Raw genomic sequence first — 16,783 nt, forward strand, 5'->3', positions numbered from 1 at the left:
AGACAAATTGGCTCAAATAGGCAGTTTGTGGTTAGTGGAGGTGGAGTAGGCTCACTTTGCGCTCCCATAAGGTATTGGCATCTGATCACTTGACTTGACTGAATCACTATGAGTTTGAACTCACCATCTCCCTCCTTCAAAGGGGTTCCTGGTCCCAGTGCCCAAGGTCTGGAAGGAAGGGCCTTCGAGAGCCCCCAGAGGTCATGTCTACAACCTGATATGGCTGGATATCTAGATTCCATAAGCCCAACACCTTCCAAGGCAACCCTTCCCTGTATTCAGTGGTTTTATCTCAAATAACAACAGTAAAATAAAAGAAAAAGTATGGCCACCCTTTTTGGGGTCAGGTGTCTTTGAGAACAGAGAGAGGCAGAGAGAGGACACCCTAAAAGAGAAAGTGCTTCTGTAACCAGAGTAGTGTTGGCTGTGTTCATATTACACATGTATATGTATGTGCATGTATCTATAGGTATGCATGTGCAAATATACAATATAATTATCCCAGGTAATTTTCTAAACAATACTAGGACATAGGGGCCATTTTTAGCCCCATTTTACAGGCCAAGAGAGGTTCAGTAACTTGATGAGAGTCACATAGTAAATAGAAGGAAGAGCAGGATTTTGATCCAGGCAATCTACCTCCAAGGTCCATGTTTCTTAGTACTTTATTACACTGTCTCTCAAACTGTAAAATTGACTAGCTGTAATAGTTACACTGCAAAAAAATTAGTTTGTCTTGCCCAATCAGATCAAATAGTGAGCCCCACTTCTTCTTTGCTCCAGTCCCCTGACAAAATCTCTCCAACAGAATTTCATTGGTACTCCCATTTGAGAAGGGAAATTAAGAAGAAAAGTAACTCAATCCATGTTTTGGAAAAATTAAGTTAACACAATTTCTATTTCTTACCAGCCTCCAAATTCCTTTTTTATTTTTACCTAAAATACCACTCTTTTTTTTCCTTTTTTACTAGCCCCCTCTTATGAGCCTCTTCATTTATTCTGTACAAATGGCCAAACAAATAAAAATAAGACATGGAAACTACCCTTGAAGTAGTTTCATGTTAGCGATTATGTGCTCTGCTCTTTGCTTGAGCTTATTTGGGGGGGGTGGCTTCCGTGGCACCAGGCATCTTGGTAATAGCTCTGAGACTAGATTGGTGGTAGTGTGGCAAGAGAAATAAACTCACCGAGTTCTGCTCCTTTGTCTGGACCCCGAAGGAAGGCAGCCACAGCAAAATGGAATGCTGAAGGTCCGGGTATTTTTTCAGGTTGCTGATTGCTGTTCTGGAGCTGCTGTAGCTAAAACTGCTTCTAGAGAAGTTATTCCCCTGTAAGAGATTTCAGGTTGTGTTCCCTTGATACTGCTCTGCCAGGGACATGCTTTAAATAAGAGGCCTTCTGTAGGTAGCAGAGATTCTAAATCCTCATTGACTTGCATGGCTCTGTTATATGCCAAGTTGGAAGTAACATTTTAATATGAATGTCTTCAAGGGACAAATTCAGGGTAGGTTTTCATAGATGCCAAAACCTTCCCAGATGGCTGTTCTTCAACTGGAGTGTTATTGGAACAGCCTCCTCGGTCAACCTATATCTCTATGACTGGATACATATTTGCCTTTGTATGAGCGTCAAAAAATAGATGCCCTGATTTTTCTCGATGAGATCAGGGCCATGATGGATTGACCTGGCTAGCAGATCAGGTAGGAAGCTCATGAGCACCAGGAGGCGGCTCCGAGACGCTGCTGCACTTCTTCAACTGAACACTTTCTCTGTACAAGCCACTGATTCCTAGGAATAGCCCAGAAGGGGAAAACATAGAGTTTGCCTTTAAGAGGTTGATAATTTAATTGGGTGAATATTTATAAGGAAGAATCATAAATGTACAGGAATTCAGAGGAGGAACAGAGGGAAGAAAGTTGGCCATCCCAACCCAAAAGAGATTTCAGATATCTAAACAGGAAGCATCTTCCTCCTAGAGTAGAGCCACTGAGGTGTGGTCTGCAGGCCAGCATATCACCTGAGAGCTCATTAGAAATGAAAATTCTCAGGCCCAACCCCAAATCTATAGACTCTTTTGGGCGTTGGGGCTGAGGAGTTTGGTTTAATAAATTATCCAGGTGATTCTTATACCTGCTAACATGTACATTAGATACAGTTATATATTAGTGTATATTATATTTGGTAGTAATATTAGAATCACCTGGGGAGTTTTCACACTTCCCCCTAGCCAGATTATACTTCAGACCAAGTACATCAGAACTGCTGGGGTGAAACTCAGCCATCAGAATGTTTTAAAGTTCCCTGGGTAGTTTCAACACATGGCCAGGGTTGAGAAGCCCTGCACAGTGGTGGTTCTTAAATCAGGAACATACCTGCATTACCTGAGAAACTTAAAAAGAAAAATATTTAAGTCCCTTCCCAGACCCACTGAATCAGACTTTTCTGGTCATGATTAAGAATAGTTGCTTTTGAACATGGACACTACGTGTTCTGGATAGAACAATGATCTTCAAACTGTAGCATGTATCAGGATCACACTGGTTAAAATGCAGATTGCTGGGCCCCATTCCCAGAGTTCCTGATTTAGTATATGGGGTGGGGCCTGAGGATTTGCATTGCTACCAAGTTCCCAAGCGATGGCTGATGTTTTTGGTCTGGGGCTGCCCTTTGGGAACCACTGGTCAAGCCTAGCACAAGGTGGAACTTGAATTCTAGTAGTGGCTGTTATGCCAGTTTCCAGGATTCTGGCATTCCAGTGCACCTTACTGTTTGTGTGTACCAAAATATCATTTAATTTTATTGATGTAATCCCTTACTTCAGTATGTGTTTGAAATTAAAATCTGAATCATTTGCATCTTGAGATATACCCAGCATGTGATATTCCACATTATCATTTCAATTTGAACATAGAAGCCCTCTTTAGAGAGACTTATGATGTCCCATACATGATCCCATTCTAAGGTATTCTAAGTCCTGGGTTACTAGTGAGAGTAAGGACCTTTGCTTGTGTTCATTAGTCACTACTATTTCTCCAGAACCAGTTTGGCTTGATGTTTCTTTCTAAAATCCCTGGAATTGGGATAGAATTGACTCATTAAGGAAAATAGGAAGCAGATGTGTTGGAGATTTGGGATGAAGAAGGGAGGAGAGAGATCCCAGGCCCAGTTCCCACCCTTCCCTGCCCTCAAGCCTGACATCCCTCCCCGAGGATAGAGTCCCTCCGCTCACTCCTCCAGGGAAGGGTTCCCTTAGGGCTGACCCCTCTCCACCCCCAGCATAGTTTATTTTAACAAACATTCTCTCCCAGTCATTGTACGTAGTGACAGCCAGATGCCCAGGCCTGCCGGCAATAGTAAGGGCAGATGATGGGTGATGAACAGAGCCCCATTTTTAACGAAATACATTGTATTACTTGCAATAATTACTAAATACCAGTATGATATCTCTTTGCTCCCATGTGGCAATTGTTAAATTCAGACTTCTTTCAAAAGGCCAGATAAGAATTTAGCAACCCATGTCACAGAGGGTACCATTCACTTACTACTTACCCCCCGCCAGATTGGGGGCACAGCAAACTCTTCCTTTTTGTAAAAACTCTGTCTCACAGTCTTTGTCTTTTATATTCCCACCCAGCCTCCCTTCCCACCTTTGCCATCTGCCTCTGCGAATTTCTCTTCTGTTGTCTCCAACCAGAACTCCTAGCCAGCCACTCCCTCCCCGATTGCAGATACATCACCGCCCGGTGACTTTGGTAGTTGCCCCTTCTAGCAGATGCTTACCCATCCTCTCTACTCACCTGAACTCGACTGGTTATGATTGCTCTTCTAAAACTATTATTATCTGAATCACTAGTGGGCAGTCTTCTGATGTCTTTTTGTAAGTAATATGTACGTGTTCTGGTTCATCAGCTAAATTAGGAGTTGGCAAACCTGGCCCACTGCCTGTTTTGGTAAATGAAGTTATGAAGTTGTATTAAAACACAGCCACACCCACTCATTTGCATATTTGGCAATGAGACAAACCCCGTGACCCATAAAGCCTAGATTTGCTATCCGGCTCTTTACAGAAAGTCTGTGATCTGATCTCTAGATTTGCTGCTCCATTCTTTTATATTCCTCTAAATGTCTGGCACAGTGTTTTGCACATAGTAGCTCCTAATCAGTTTTGATAAATTGGGCATGAACTTTCCTCTGAAATCATCTAGAAAGGTAATAGTAATAATACACTAAAATCTTAATTTTTGCTATTGCTTATTGTTCTTATTGTTATAGCTACCATGTATAAGGTAGCATTTATTGGACTCAGCTCCTTAAATGCCTATCACATTTAATCCTCTTAACAGCCCTATGAAATAGAAGAACCTGGATTTAAGGAGGTGAACTGCCTCTTTAGCTTTGTGACTTCAGCAAGTGATGCAACAAGGATTTGAACTCAGGTCTTTGTGATTTCAGACTCTTTAATTACCACAAGGTACTCACTGTTCAGGACTAGCCCTTATATGTGATGGCAGAAATCTTCAAAAGCCCTATCAAAGAGACAAAGGATATAAACAAAACTGGCATAGGTTATAAAAAGGGAACTAGGGGGAGGCAGTGGTCCCGAAAGTGAGCATGTTCTTTCATTTTGTTCCCTGGGGATCTCACTTGCTTTACCCTAATCTCAGCCCTAATTAAATATTGTCATTGTTATTATTACCATCTGCTTTTACTCATCCACTCAACAAACCTTAAAACAAGTATGTGTGCTAATTGCTGTGCTGGGCTTGGAGTTAAACTGTGAATAGGTATCTTTTCCCTACTCTGGGAAAGACAGGTCTGTCCACCCCAGGTTGCAAACCCACAGGCTTACAGGGACAGGAAGATAATAAATGAGTGAAGCATGCCAGAGGAAGGCTACTTCTAGCTGGGGAATGCATGCCCTTCTTAAAAGGGTGGCTGTTGATCACCTTTGATTCTTGCCATGTAGACACCTTCTCAGTGTCCAGTAGTCCCTTCTCCCCCCTCCTCCCCCTTCTTCTCCCCTCCTCCTCTTCATTCTCCCCTTCCAGATCAATTATTTTGGCTGCAGTGACTTGCCCCTTAGAAACTGGTATAGTTTGCAGCATTTTTTCTCTGCTTGGGACACAGGGAATTCTGGTGTCTTCTCTGTAGGAAATAGTCATCTTAGATGATTCGCCTTCTGATCACCTCTATTGTCCAGTGTCATTACCAAGCCTATGTAACTTGGCATCTGCTGACAACACCAAATGGGATACAGCAGGTCAACAAATAAATGTTCTTAATGTGGTAGGTGAGTATCTTGAGAAACTTAAAACACTCTAACATGTTTTTCAAATATTGTAGTGTCTGGAGCAAAGTGCACATTGAGGACTTACTCCCATATTTTGTTTTTTATTTATTTTAGGCAATAACCTTTGCTTCTCTCCCCTAGTCTGGTGGAGAGGAGGGACGCAGGCCCCATGGCAAGTGCAAGGGGACCTGTGGGAAATCCAGATGTCCCAGGCTTTCCTCTGGACTGACCTGCCCAAGTGCCTGTCCCCTTCCCATAGCGCTCAGATACCCTCTCCAATGCTTCCCGTCAGCAAACTGCATTTTCCAGCCTCTGTTCTGAGAAGATTCGTTGTGCACTTCTGCCACCTAGTGACAGAAAGTAGAAATGAAACCCAGGGAAAGGAAATAGTTCTCTTGATTCTACTTAATTAACTTTGGCCAAAATAGGCCCTAAGTTTTTAGCTCTTAGAAGATAACATGTCCCTCAAAACGTCCTCACATTATGTGGAAGGGCCTGAAAAACGCAAATGTCAGGTCAGGGAGGGTTTTGAAAAGTGAGCATATGTATTCAGACTGAGCATGCGCTGAAACCACTCTCTGTACGAAACCAAATCTCAATGGACTTCCAAGGCAGGTGGAGGAGAGCAGGAACGCTAGCCTGACTCCAGAGTAAAGACGGTACCTGTTTCACTTTAAAAAAAAGTCCGTCTTCAATTGTTTATATAATCGTTTTAAGCCTAGTAAGATTCTTTTGACTGAATTGGTTTTGGATTTGAAAGAAATATTGAAGGATCTGTCACTTTCCTTTTTGCATGTCAAACTGTCAGCGTCAGAAAATGAAAGAACGCACAGATTCTGCATAGATAACGTTTGTCAAACCTAAACGGAAATAGGAACTTTATTAATAACCTTGAGTGCTGTCATAATACGCACACCCCAGTAAAGCGGCGCTGATATATGAACCAGAACTGCAGTATTTAGATGAGGACTGCACTGTGTTAGTGTTGTGTTACTATTTGGTTCTTTCCTCCTGGGAGGCGAGTTAGCATCGTATTACCACTGGGTGAGTCCCAGAGGTCATTTCTGTGCAAGATAATAGAGCTTTTCATATGATATGCTTTCGGTTGCCCAGCAAGTGCAGAATAATATGAAAAGAAGCTAAAAAAAGATAGTAGTGACTATTTTTACCCTGAGTTGTCATTCCTGCTATCAGCTCATTTTTAGGGAAGAGAAATCCTGATTTTTTTTCTGTTATGACATTTGTCTTTTTTTTTTTTTGACTCCCTAGCTGGACTTCATCTCAACAAAGGTGAAAAAAATATATTTCAGATGGCAAACAAGATGGGAAGAAACTGGAATAACGGTGGGAGCTATGCCCCAAGGAGAGACAGAGCTCTCGGTGCCCTAGTGTCATAGGGCAAGTTTAGGGTTTTTAAGGAGGAAACGCGTTCACACAGTTGGTTCTGTTATTCCAGGACTAAGAGGAATCCTGGGAGCCTGTGAGGCTGGTTAAGGAGCACTCTGATTATCTGACTGTGGCGACTGTAGAACCAGGTAGTTAACAGTGCAAGGAAAACAAAGAGCCACGGGTGCAAATGTCCTTTTGTCCAAACCACTTCCGTGGGGTTTAGATGCCAAAGAAAAACATCTGATTCCAGAGGGGGAAAGAGCTATGAAGTAATCCTGGAATCTGATTTTCAGAGCTCGTTATGTTCCAGGATCTTTAAAACATGATCAGTAGCATGTGTGTATATGTGTGTGTGTGTTAAAATAGCTACCCATCTTGAAGTTGCAGTTTAAAAATAGGTATAGAAAGGAAACTTTCATGATTCTTAACTCTAACAGGCCCATTTATAAAGCCATGTCATCTCTCTTCTCTGCTGGTGTTATGTTTGGTCTGGCCACCCTTTATAAAGACCTTGAGCAGACCTTGGCTGAAATCCCCAGGTGCACTCTGCTGTCTGTCAGCAGTGGGCTCCGGATTGGGCTGGTGCAGGCTGCACTGCCTTGAGCAGGGGTCACGTGTCCTGTAGGAGACATGCATCAGGCTGCAGAGGCCGAGGGAGGCTGCTTTATGCCACGGAAATGAGTGACTCAGAAAGCCAGATGGGGGCCAGCTCGAAGGACATGAGGAAATGCAGAGTGCAAAACTAGGAGGACTTGAGAGCACCGAGTCCTTCATTTTACGTGGGAGACAACCGAGGCCATGGTTGCCAAGGAATTTGCCCACAGTTCTATCACTACTTAATTGATTTTCATGTATTCAGTGATGATGCCTGAGTGTCTCCCAGGTGTCAGGCATTGCTCTAGGTGATGGGATTATAGAAGATGAGTGTCACACAGGGAGCAGAAGCTGGGCACAAGTTAGTCGAACAGAGAAACCCAATTGGGAAGGTAGAGTCTCAGGACAGGAAAAGGCGGAGATTGAAGAGAGAGCCGCCTTAGCGCGTACAGTGTGAGCACTGATTTGACAGTCTTTAATAATTATATAACTATCAGTGTGTAAATGGAGGGTTACCATTTCTTTGCTCCCATCAGAGTTGTAATTGCAAAGGTACTTGTGGGATTATTTGATTAGCCTCTTTCTCTTGCTGCAGACCCCGACTGCGAGTTTGATCGTGTAGTATCTTTCTTAGCTCTAGGTTTTATTCCCAGAATCTGGCAGAACCCTTAAAGCATAGTAGATACTCAGTCAGTATCCATGGAATGAACAATGGCATGAATAACAAAATGGTGAGCGTGCCCATGTTCCATTCTCTAGGATAGGGATCAGCATGCTTCACTAACGAGCCAGATTGTAAATGTTTTAGGCTTTGGGGGCCATACAGTCTCTGTTGTAACTGTTCCACTCTGCCTTTGTTGCGGGAAAGCAGCCATAGACAACGCATGGAAGCATTGATGTGGCTGAATCAGTTTATTCATGGAAACTGACATTTGAATTTCATACAATTTTCATGTTCTATGAAAATTTATTTTAATCGTTTCCAATTACTAAAAATGTAAAGAAAGAAAAAAACAACCATTGTTAGCTTGCAGGCTATCCAGAACGAGGTGACAGGCTCAATCTGGCCCATGGGCCATAATGTACCAAACCCTGTGAAGGGAGTAGGTTAATGGTAAAGGTTTCATGACATTTTTAATTAATTGATTCATTCATCTGTTCAAGCATCTATTGGGTACCTGTTCTGGGCTAGGCTCTGTACCAGGTAATGGACACAAAGTAGATATAAGACACAATGTCTATTCCCAGACAGTTTAGCATCGAATTGAAGAAGATACATATAAAAAAATAAGTAATAAAAATATAATGAAGTAACCTACACTTTGCACAGTGAGGGAATGGTCAGTTCTATTCTAGAGGGACAAGAAAGTTTCATGGAGATGATGTTGGTTTCACCAGTGCCTGAATGGTGAGTAAGTGATGGCCAGGGATAGGCAAGGAGCTGCGAGAGGAAAGGTTCAGAAGCAGTGTCTTTAATGGGACCCGAATGTGATGAGGACAGGGCCCTGTAGAGGCAGCCATAGCAGTCAGGGGCCAGGTCTGCCACAACTTTGTGTATTATGTGGGGGAGTTTGAAATGTGCAAGTCTGATGATCTTGGAATTGTCTCCCTGCAAATCTTCAAGAATCCTGTAGTCTACAGGGAAGAGTGTGGAGAGCACAATGTGGGGAGAAACTGGGAGGAGTTAGGCTGGAGACAAGGGACTACTTGAGGTCACTTCTGAGTTACAGGGAGACGTCATGAATGTGTGTGTTCTGTAAGGCAGAAGCAGGAGTTAAGGAGCAGAGAGGGAAATGTAGAGAAAATATTCAGGAGGAAGACCCTCAGACACTTTGTGACAGATGGATATGTGGAGGATGAAGGAGTAGGAAAAATCTAGAATGACTGGTTTTGGGCTTGGATATCTCCCCGTCAGTGGTGCCATCACCCACACAGAAAATAGTAAAGGAGAGTATGTCTTAGAAGAGAGTAGTTGGGTCCCTGGTGCATCCTTCTTTGGAGGTTTTCGTGGGGCTTAGTTCCTGTATCTGTAAAATAGGTATATTTACTTCTGTACTTCGGGAAACAGAGTCGGTATGACCAGACTCTCTTGCAGTCGTAATAATGATTAGTCACCGGGAGGAGACAGGAGCATTATCCTCAGCAGGTCAGTTCTTTGAAGGATGAGTCAGGACTGAGTAGTAAATAAGAAACCCATAGTCCATTTCATTAATGCATGTGAAGCAGTCTGAAATTAATTGGGGGTTTCTAGACTACACCTTCCAAATGTCACAAGCATCTTTCAAACACTCCCTATTTGCAGATTGGAAAATCGATGTAAATGGAGTGATTTGCCCACTATCTCCACATTTATTTGCCTATCTACTGGTCAAAAACTTTCTGCTAGTTCTCACTCTCATTTCCTGCCCATTGGAGAGTGCCAATGGATTTTTAGATAAACTTCCTTAGAGATTAAAGAGAAAGATTTAGAAAAAAAATTCGTAGCTCCTCTCATTGGCTTGCATCTTCCCAGTCTTCATCTTGATCAAAACGAGAGGCAAACACATAAGAAGAAAACAAATCCTACAATTTGCAACAACATGGATGGAGCTAGAGTGTATTATGCTCAGTGAAATAAGCCTGGCAGAGAAAGACAAGTACCAAATGATTTCAGTCATCTGTGGAGCATAAGAACAAAGCAAAAACTGAGGGAACAAAACAGCAGCAGACTCACAGAACCCAGGAATGGACTAACAGTTGCCAAAGGGAAAGGAACTTGGGGGTGGTGGGTGGGAAGGGAGGGAGAAGGGGAATAAGGGCCATTACAATTAGCACACATAATATAGGTGAGGGCATGGAGAAGAAGGCAGTATAGCACAGAGAAGACAAGTAGTGACTCTATAGCATCTTACTACACTGATGGATAATAACTGTAATGGGGTATGTGGTGGGGACTTGATAATGGGAGGAGTCTAGTAACCACAATGTTGCTCATGAATTGTAATTAATTATACCAAAATAAAAAATAATTTAAAAAAAAAGAGAGGCAAACATGTTATCTCTACATTGTAGCCAGGAACCAATGAAACTCCCTATTTTGTGTCTTGACAATGGAAAACAGTCCAGGAAAATACTAGTAAAAATAGAAGTAGGGTGAAATTAGATTCTTTAAAGGTTTTTGTATGATACCATTCATGTTTGTTCCTGGTTTGTCTTAATTCAGTAAACTATTATACTCCAGCTAGTAGTCTATTTCTTCATCACCAACAATTTTGCCATCTTTAAGAGTATTTGTGGGGATTCCAGAACAAATGGCCTTAAACAGCAACTTAATTGTCAGAGAGATTTTATTTGCTTATGGAACTGTTGGGTCCACAGCATTAGCTGCATGGGGAAATGATTCCCTTAGCTGCTGTCAGTTTTACAGTTCCCTGCTCAGAGGATTATAGTTCTCTCTACATAAGAGGAGGCTTGGAACTGGGCCACCCTGAGTCCCAATTTTGGGTCCCTTTAACAGGGCGCAAAGCAATAACAATTTGAGTAGAGTCAGAATGCCTCTTGAGGCTTTGAAAAAAAAGCAGAGAGAAAAAAGAGCAGAATTTGGGGCTGCGATTTAAGATGAATAAATGATTCATTTAACACGTAATGTGTTGATCATGGCACTGTGCTTGTCATGCGAGGTGTCCTGTGCAATCTAAGGTACAATTTCCGCCTAGAGTAGCTTAATCTAGTTATGGATATGGGAATTCAAAATACGTCATCTGCAATGGAAGCCTAAAATCTTTGATGAGTAACTATAACATGGGAATGAATAAACATTAAACAACACTGATGAGTAAACATGAGAAGATATGCATTGTAATGCATGCAAATGTACTTTTTACTTTGGATATAATTCACACATTATCCATGTGTTGATTACATGAAACACACATATCTATACCCATAATTGAGTTCAACTTAGTAGGACAGTAATTGCATGATAGAATCTAGTGTGCCTGACTTTCTCAGATCAGGTATCTTGTTGTTTTGGTATAATGCAGTAACGAATATTAAAGCCAGGGGGATATACCAGTGAGTCCAAATGGAAAATCCTCTTTGTCCTCCTCACCTTTCTGTGAATGACTGAATACAGGCATCAGTGAAACAGCTGTTATTTATTTCACTACCCCACACCTGTCCTCGAAGGCCATCATGTGGGCAAGGACTGTGGAGCAAGCAGACAATGTTTCCATTGATGGACAGTACACGCCAAGCCTGTGGCTGCCCAAATTGAGTGGATGAAGGAGCCTTAGAGGGATGGGACCTCCTAGAAAAATAGGTTTGTAAATCAAGAGCAGGGTGTCAGCAACCTATGTATATTTCACAGTGAGAGTGAAAGCATATCAGAATTATGCATTGTTGAATCTCCTGCTTGAGTGTTCAGTTTTTCATTTGAAAGGAAGCTCAGGGCCAGGGGAATATAACATAGGAAAGGAGGACCTCAATGGCTAACAGAAACAGGGGCCTGTCAGGACTGCTCGAGTCTGTTCATGCCTGTTTATAAGATGCACGACACTTCTCTGACGTTCATCTCCATGAAACCATTCGTGAACACTGTTGTATCTAATCGACTCTGTGAGGTAGGTGCTCTTGTTCACCCCAGCTTGATGTGCAGAGAAGAGTGTTCCAAGATGTCTGGGATTGGCCCAGTGTCACACAACTAGTCGGAAGCATGGCCAGGACTAGAATCAGCGGCCTTTTCACCAGTCAGACTCCCCCTGTGGTATAAGAGCCATCGCAGGCCCCTGCCTTCTCAGTGCCGCCAGTGAATTTCGGGTGAGCTCAGATGGGGTGAACTGTGTCTGGTTAGGAGCCACATGTGCGCTAGTATGGAGCTGTTTGTGGGCAGCAGGGAGACGTGATGCCATGCACCTGCTGGGAGAATGGAATTTGAGTTGAGCCTTAAAGCGTGGGTGGGGTTTGTTCAAATGGAGATGCGGGGAAAGGGGATCCAGAAAAGAGAAATAAGTGAGCAGGGGGAGGAAGTCTCATGCTGCTTTGGGGAGCCAAGAAGTAGGTTAGTGTGGATAGTTCAGTTTATTTGGGGGGTAGCTGATGGCTCTGCAATGGTGGTGACAGTAAACAAGTGGATTTGCTCCCAGGAAGGCAGGCCAGCCGGCATCATTGGGGAAGGTTGGGGAACTCCAGCAGAGCCTTCCCTGTTACCCCATATGGTCCTTCTCTTTGACCACCTCCTACAGATGCACAGTAGATGGAATTCACCTACCTATCCACCCCCCTCCATTTTATTTCACTCAATAGATACTTATTAGGCACTTGCTATGTTCCAGGCACCACGTAAAATCTTAGCGGAGTGGCTAAAAGGAGCCCTTCATATGGAATCATATGGAATGAACGAACAGAAGGAGTGGGACGCAGACTTGTGAGCGTATTCGTTGGGGGAGCAATAGGTAAAGAATTGCAGTGCGCTGTGCTGAGTGCCGCAGCCGAGTGCTCTGGCCACAGCAGCACGTGCCGGGGAAGGCCTTCCAACAGAAGTGGCTTTTGTTTTGGTTCTTGGAGTCTGAAGTAAAATTTTGCTAGCTAGAGAAGGGGAGGGTGGGCAAGAGAAACTGAGTTAGTACTTACAAATAAACAAGGGCCTAAAAACTTGAGGAAAATCCCAGAAGTAGGTGGAACTCAGGCTGAAGGGCGCAGGAAGGTAATGGCTGAAGATGCCAGAGAACTGTTTCCATGTCACACCGAACAGGGCCACCTGGTCATGCCTGCCTTCCCTTAGCAAGCCCTAGGCAAAAATTGCACTGCCCTGGGAAGTTCGCTCGTTCATAGTCCAGCAGAAGCTTATCTTTCTTGCAAGAAGGCTAAGGGAACATCGATCTAAGGCTAGATGCCCAGTAATTTAAGAAGAGAAAAGGCAGTGATACAGTATAACGGAAAAGAAAGAAGGGAAGAGTCAGCAATACTGGACTATTGTTTTCCTAAAACAAAAGCAAAAAATGAAGTATCTTGTAATAACTGGCTTAGCAATGCCATTCTGGTAGCTTAGGAAAAAAATCAAAATGTATTAGAACTCTCTTCAGACCTTGGATGGTTTATGGCAGCATCTAAAATTGCTGGTAAAATTATGACCTTGTAATTCACAGCTGCGTCATATATTCTTTAGCACACAGTACAATTTATATACCAAGCCAGTTGCTTTGGAAAAGCATGAGGAAAAAAAACACAACAGGAAGTTTATGAAGTGTGATTTTTAATGGATAATGTCTTTCACTAAACCTGCATTGATAGGAGGGGTGGTGTGCTATTGGTCAAGGTTATTGGCACAGTTCTGTGAGGGGTGTGAGAATTACTCATTACACATTGGTTGGCAGCTTGCAATATCCAGAATAATATCCTACCCAGCTCTTTCTCCCATAGAGAGCTGTCACCTTGAACCCCTCTTCCCTTGAAATTATACCTTGGCAACTACCAAAGTTTGACTTTGACTTGCATTAAACCCAAGCAAGAAATTTAACCTCCCCTGGGAATCCTTCCTCCCTTGGAAATGAAGGAGCTGCACAGGACAGCTTACTAGGAAGCTATAAATGGGATTTCCACCAAGTTTTTCAAGTCAGCATGGTTTTGATCCCTGTTACGGAGCTAGCAAGGGTAAGAGTTAGGAGCAGGCTAGGATCCACGGGGGGCACTGTGGGGCATATCTGATTCCTACAACTGTCACTTCTGTGAGAAGGTGGAGGGAGAGAGAGAGGAGACCCTACAGCCCGGTGATCAGGCAAATAAACCCCTGGATATGGGTTCAGAGACGCAGTTGTGATTCAGACAGGGATGCCTGCCAGTCTGCTTGACCTTGGACTACTCACCTCTAAGATGGGGATGAGATCTTGGCTTTGCTCCCTAATGGAGTTACTGTGAGATCAAAGGAAATATTATGTCTTTTAATCCTCAACCAATGGCTAGGGTCATTGTTGTTCTTTTGCTCAGCCTGCTTCATTTTCCTCTCATTGCTTGCAGCCCTTTTACCTCAAAGGAGATTCCCGCGGAGGATGACCTGACTTGGACTTCCTTCTCTCTGAATGTATTTTCCTGTGTTCAGTCACACCTCCATCTTGCCAGTCATTGCTGATTGCTTTCTCTCAGCCTGTTAGAGTCTGATCACTTCCCTGTATGGGACCTGCTTACACTCCTCCTTTGATGTGAATACATGCATGTCTAGTACAGACCCTTAGTTCTCCCAGCTCATATCCTCCTGCCCCTGACCCACAGGGCATCAGAGGCAGTGGAAAGGGAGGCAGCTCATCGCTGAGTGGAAGGACCTTGCTGGGGCATTAGTGATGCAGATGTCCGGAGGCCACAGCTCACTACACTGGTGCCCCAGGAGGTGCCAGGACTCTGCTCCCTTTAAAGGCAGCGGGGCTTGGAAGACACTGCAGTGCCCTGCTCAGAACCTCCCAGACAGTGGCCCTCCCTAGCTCAGGACAGGAGGACAGGCTTTGTTTTTTGGTTGGTACATTGCAGCCCAGAAACCATAAAAAAGCATCCAAACCTCTAAAATAAGGAAGCTCTTATTTTATTCCAATATGAAGATTATATTTTATGGGACAGAGTAAAAGAAATCTGGATATCTTAATTATGTATTTTTCAGAGCAATCCTCTTATAACTTTCATAAAAATGACACGTTGTTTGAAAGAAATGTAAGCAACACAAAAAATACAAATAAGAATACATCAAACAAACTAAAACAACATAAAAATAATGCTAACAGGGTAAAGGTCATTTTAGACATCTTTCTATGCATTAGATAAATGAATGTTAGAGAAACAAAAATTTATGTAAAGTGAATTCATTTTATACATGCTGTTTTAAAAATAAAAGTGTTAAACTTAAGTTTATATGAACATAACAAAAAAACTGGAAGAAAATGAAGGAATGCTAATTTTTGGTAATTTTTAGCTGCTAAGACATACTGGTGTGACTAAGAAAACAATTCAGAAAAATAATGAAGGTGGGGTCACATTTTCTCTTAACTCTGTTTTTTAATTTGATGTAATACAGATGAACTTTCTGGTATAAAAGGAGTGAAGTTGGCATTTACATTTTCTCACACATTCTTTTCCTTCACTAATTAGTTATGTTATTATTTCCATTTTGTCAAGCTTCTGGAACATTCTCTTTGGGTACTAGAGCTCCCATTTTTGTTGAGTCTTAGGTAAATGTTTTAAAGGGTGAGGTCTTGGCCCCTGATCCTTTCTTTGCATAGCTGCTTCTTGCTGTTTCTGTTCAGATAGTAACAGTGGGGAAACTGCCTCCCTGCTGCTAGAAGGCCTAGTGTCCCATCACCTGGGTGCCGGTGAGCCTGGGCAAGCTATTTAAACTCTCTGTCCCTCAATTGCTGTGTTTGTAAAATGGGGACAACTTCATCCACCTCCAGTAGAGTTTTGTAGGGATGAAATGAGTTATTTAAAAATGCTTAGAAAGTTAATCGACACACTGTGTTTGCTGTTATTATAATCATACTTTTTGGACATCAGTAAGTAGTAGGCAAGAAAACAGGCTCTGAGAATCTCACACTCATCTTCCTTCCAAGACTGTTTGCAGGGGTCTTTTAAAAGCTGAAATCCTTTTCAGTCTGATCATGTCGCTCAAAGCTTTTATGCCTTTCCTTGTTCTTAAACTATTAGTCTTCTCCTTACGATGGCCTGCAGGGTCTGCGGCAGAGGGCTCCTGCCTTCTGTGCTGCACCTCCCCTGCCCCATCACCGCAGGCGGCACCCTTGCCCTTTGCTGGCGCTCTGTCCCATGTGCTGCTCCCTCCGTTAGCTGGTGCCTGCTCCTGCTTCCCTGGGGTTGGCCCTGTCTCACCTTCAGTTCTTTGCCCATCTGCCACCTCATTAGAAAGGCCTAACCTCACCATATAGTTTAAAGTGCCCCACATTGAATACTGTTAACTTTGTGACCACTTGTAGCAATTTGTAAAGGTTTATTTGTTTGAGAGTTTGTTTGTGTAGTCTGTCTGCCTCTCTGGACTTTAACCCCTTCAAGGCTGGGAAGACGTCTGACAAACAGACACATAGCCAGTGCCTGGCACCAGCAGATGCTCAGTGTTTATTGAACAAAATATTTATCTGTCTATGTATCTATAGATAGGTAGCTACACAGATCTAGATCAGTCTGTACCTATAGTTACATATATATGTGTATCATCTATCTTTATATATCTACACACACACACACACACACACTTTTTGGAGATCAGAAAGTAGCAGCCAACTTTATACAGCTACAGATATTCACTAAGTGGCTCAAGTTATTCAGGCAACATTCCTACCCTCTCATCATTCCATTTCCTCTTCACATGGCAACCCAAGTTAGTAAGAACTTGAATCAGGATTCTTGTGGGAGGGGTTAGAGGAGGCAATTTGAAAAGCAGGTAACATTCATTGAGTGCTGGGCACCTTGTGCTGTAGTTACTCAATCTTTAGCAACCTGTGCTCCAGACTCATTTTCCCATCCTGCAAATGCTGCTGGGAC

General features: G+C 42.9%; 1 protein-coding gene across 35 annotated transcripts in view; it reads left to right on the top strand.

Annotated features, from left to right (window-relative positions):
• KCNMA1 (potassium calcium-activated channel subfamily M alpha 1) overlaps positions 1 to 16,783 on the top strand; it is a 696,669-nt gene that overhangs the window by 425,007 nt on the left and 254,879 nt on the right. The gene's annotated exons all lie outside the window — the stretch shown is intronic.

This window comes from Manis javanica, chromosome 7 (genome assembly GCF_040802235.1).
Source record: "Manis javanica isolate MJ-LG chromosome 7, MJ_LKY, whole genome shotgun sequence".
Lineage (NCBI taxonomy): Eukaryota > Metazoa > Chordata > Mammalia > Pholidota > Manidae > Manis > Manis javanica.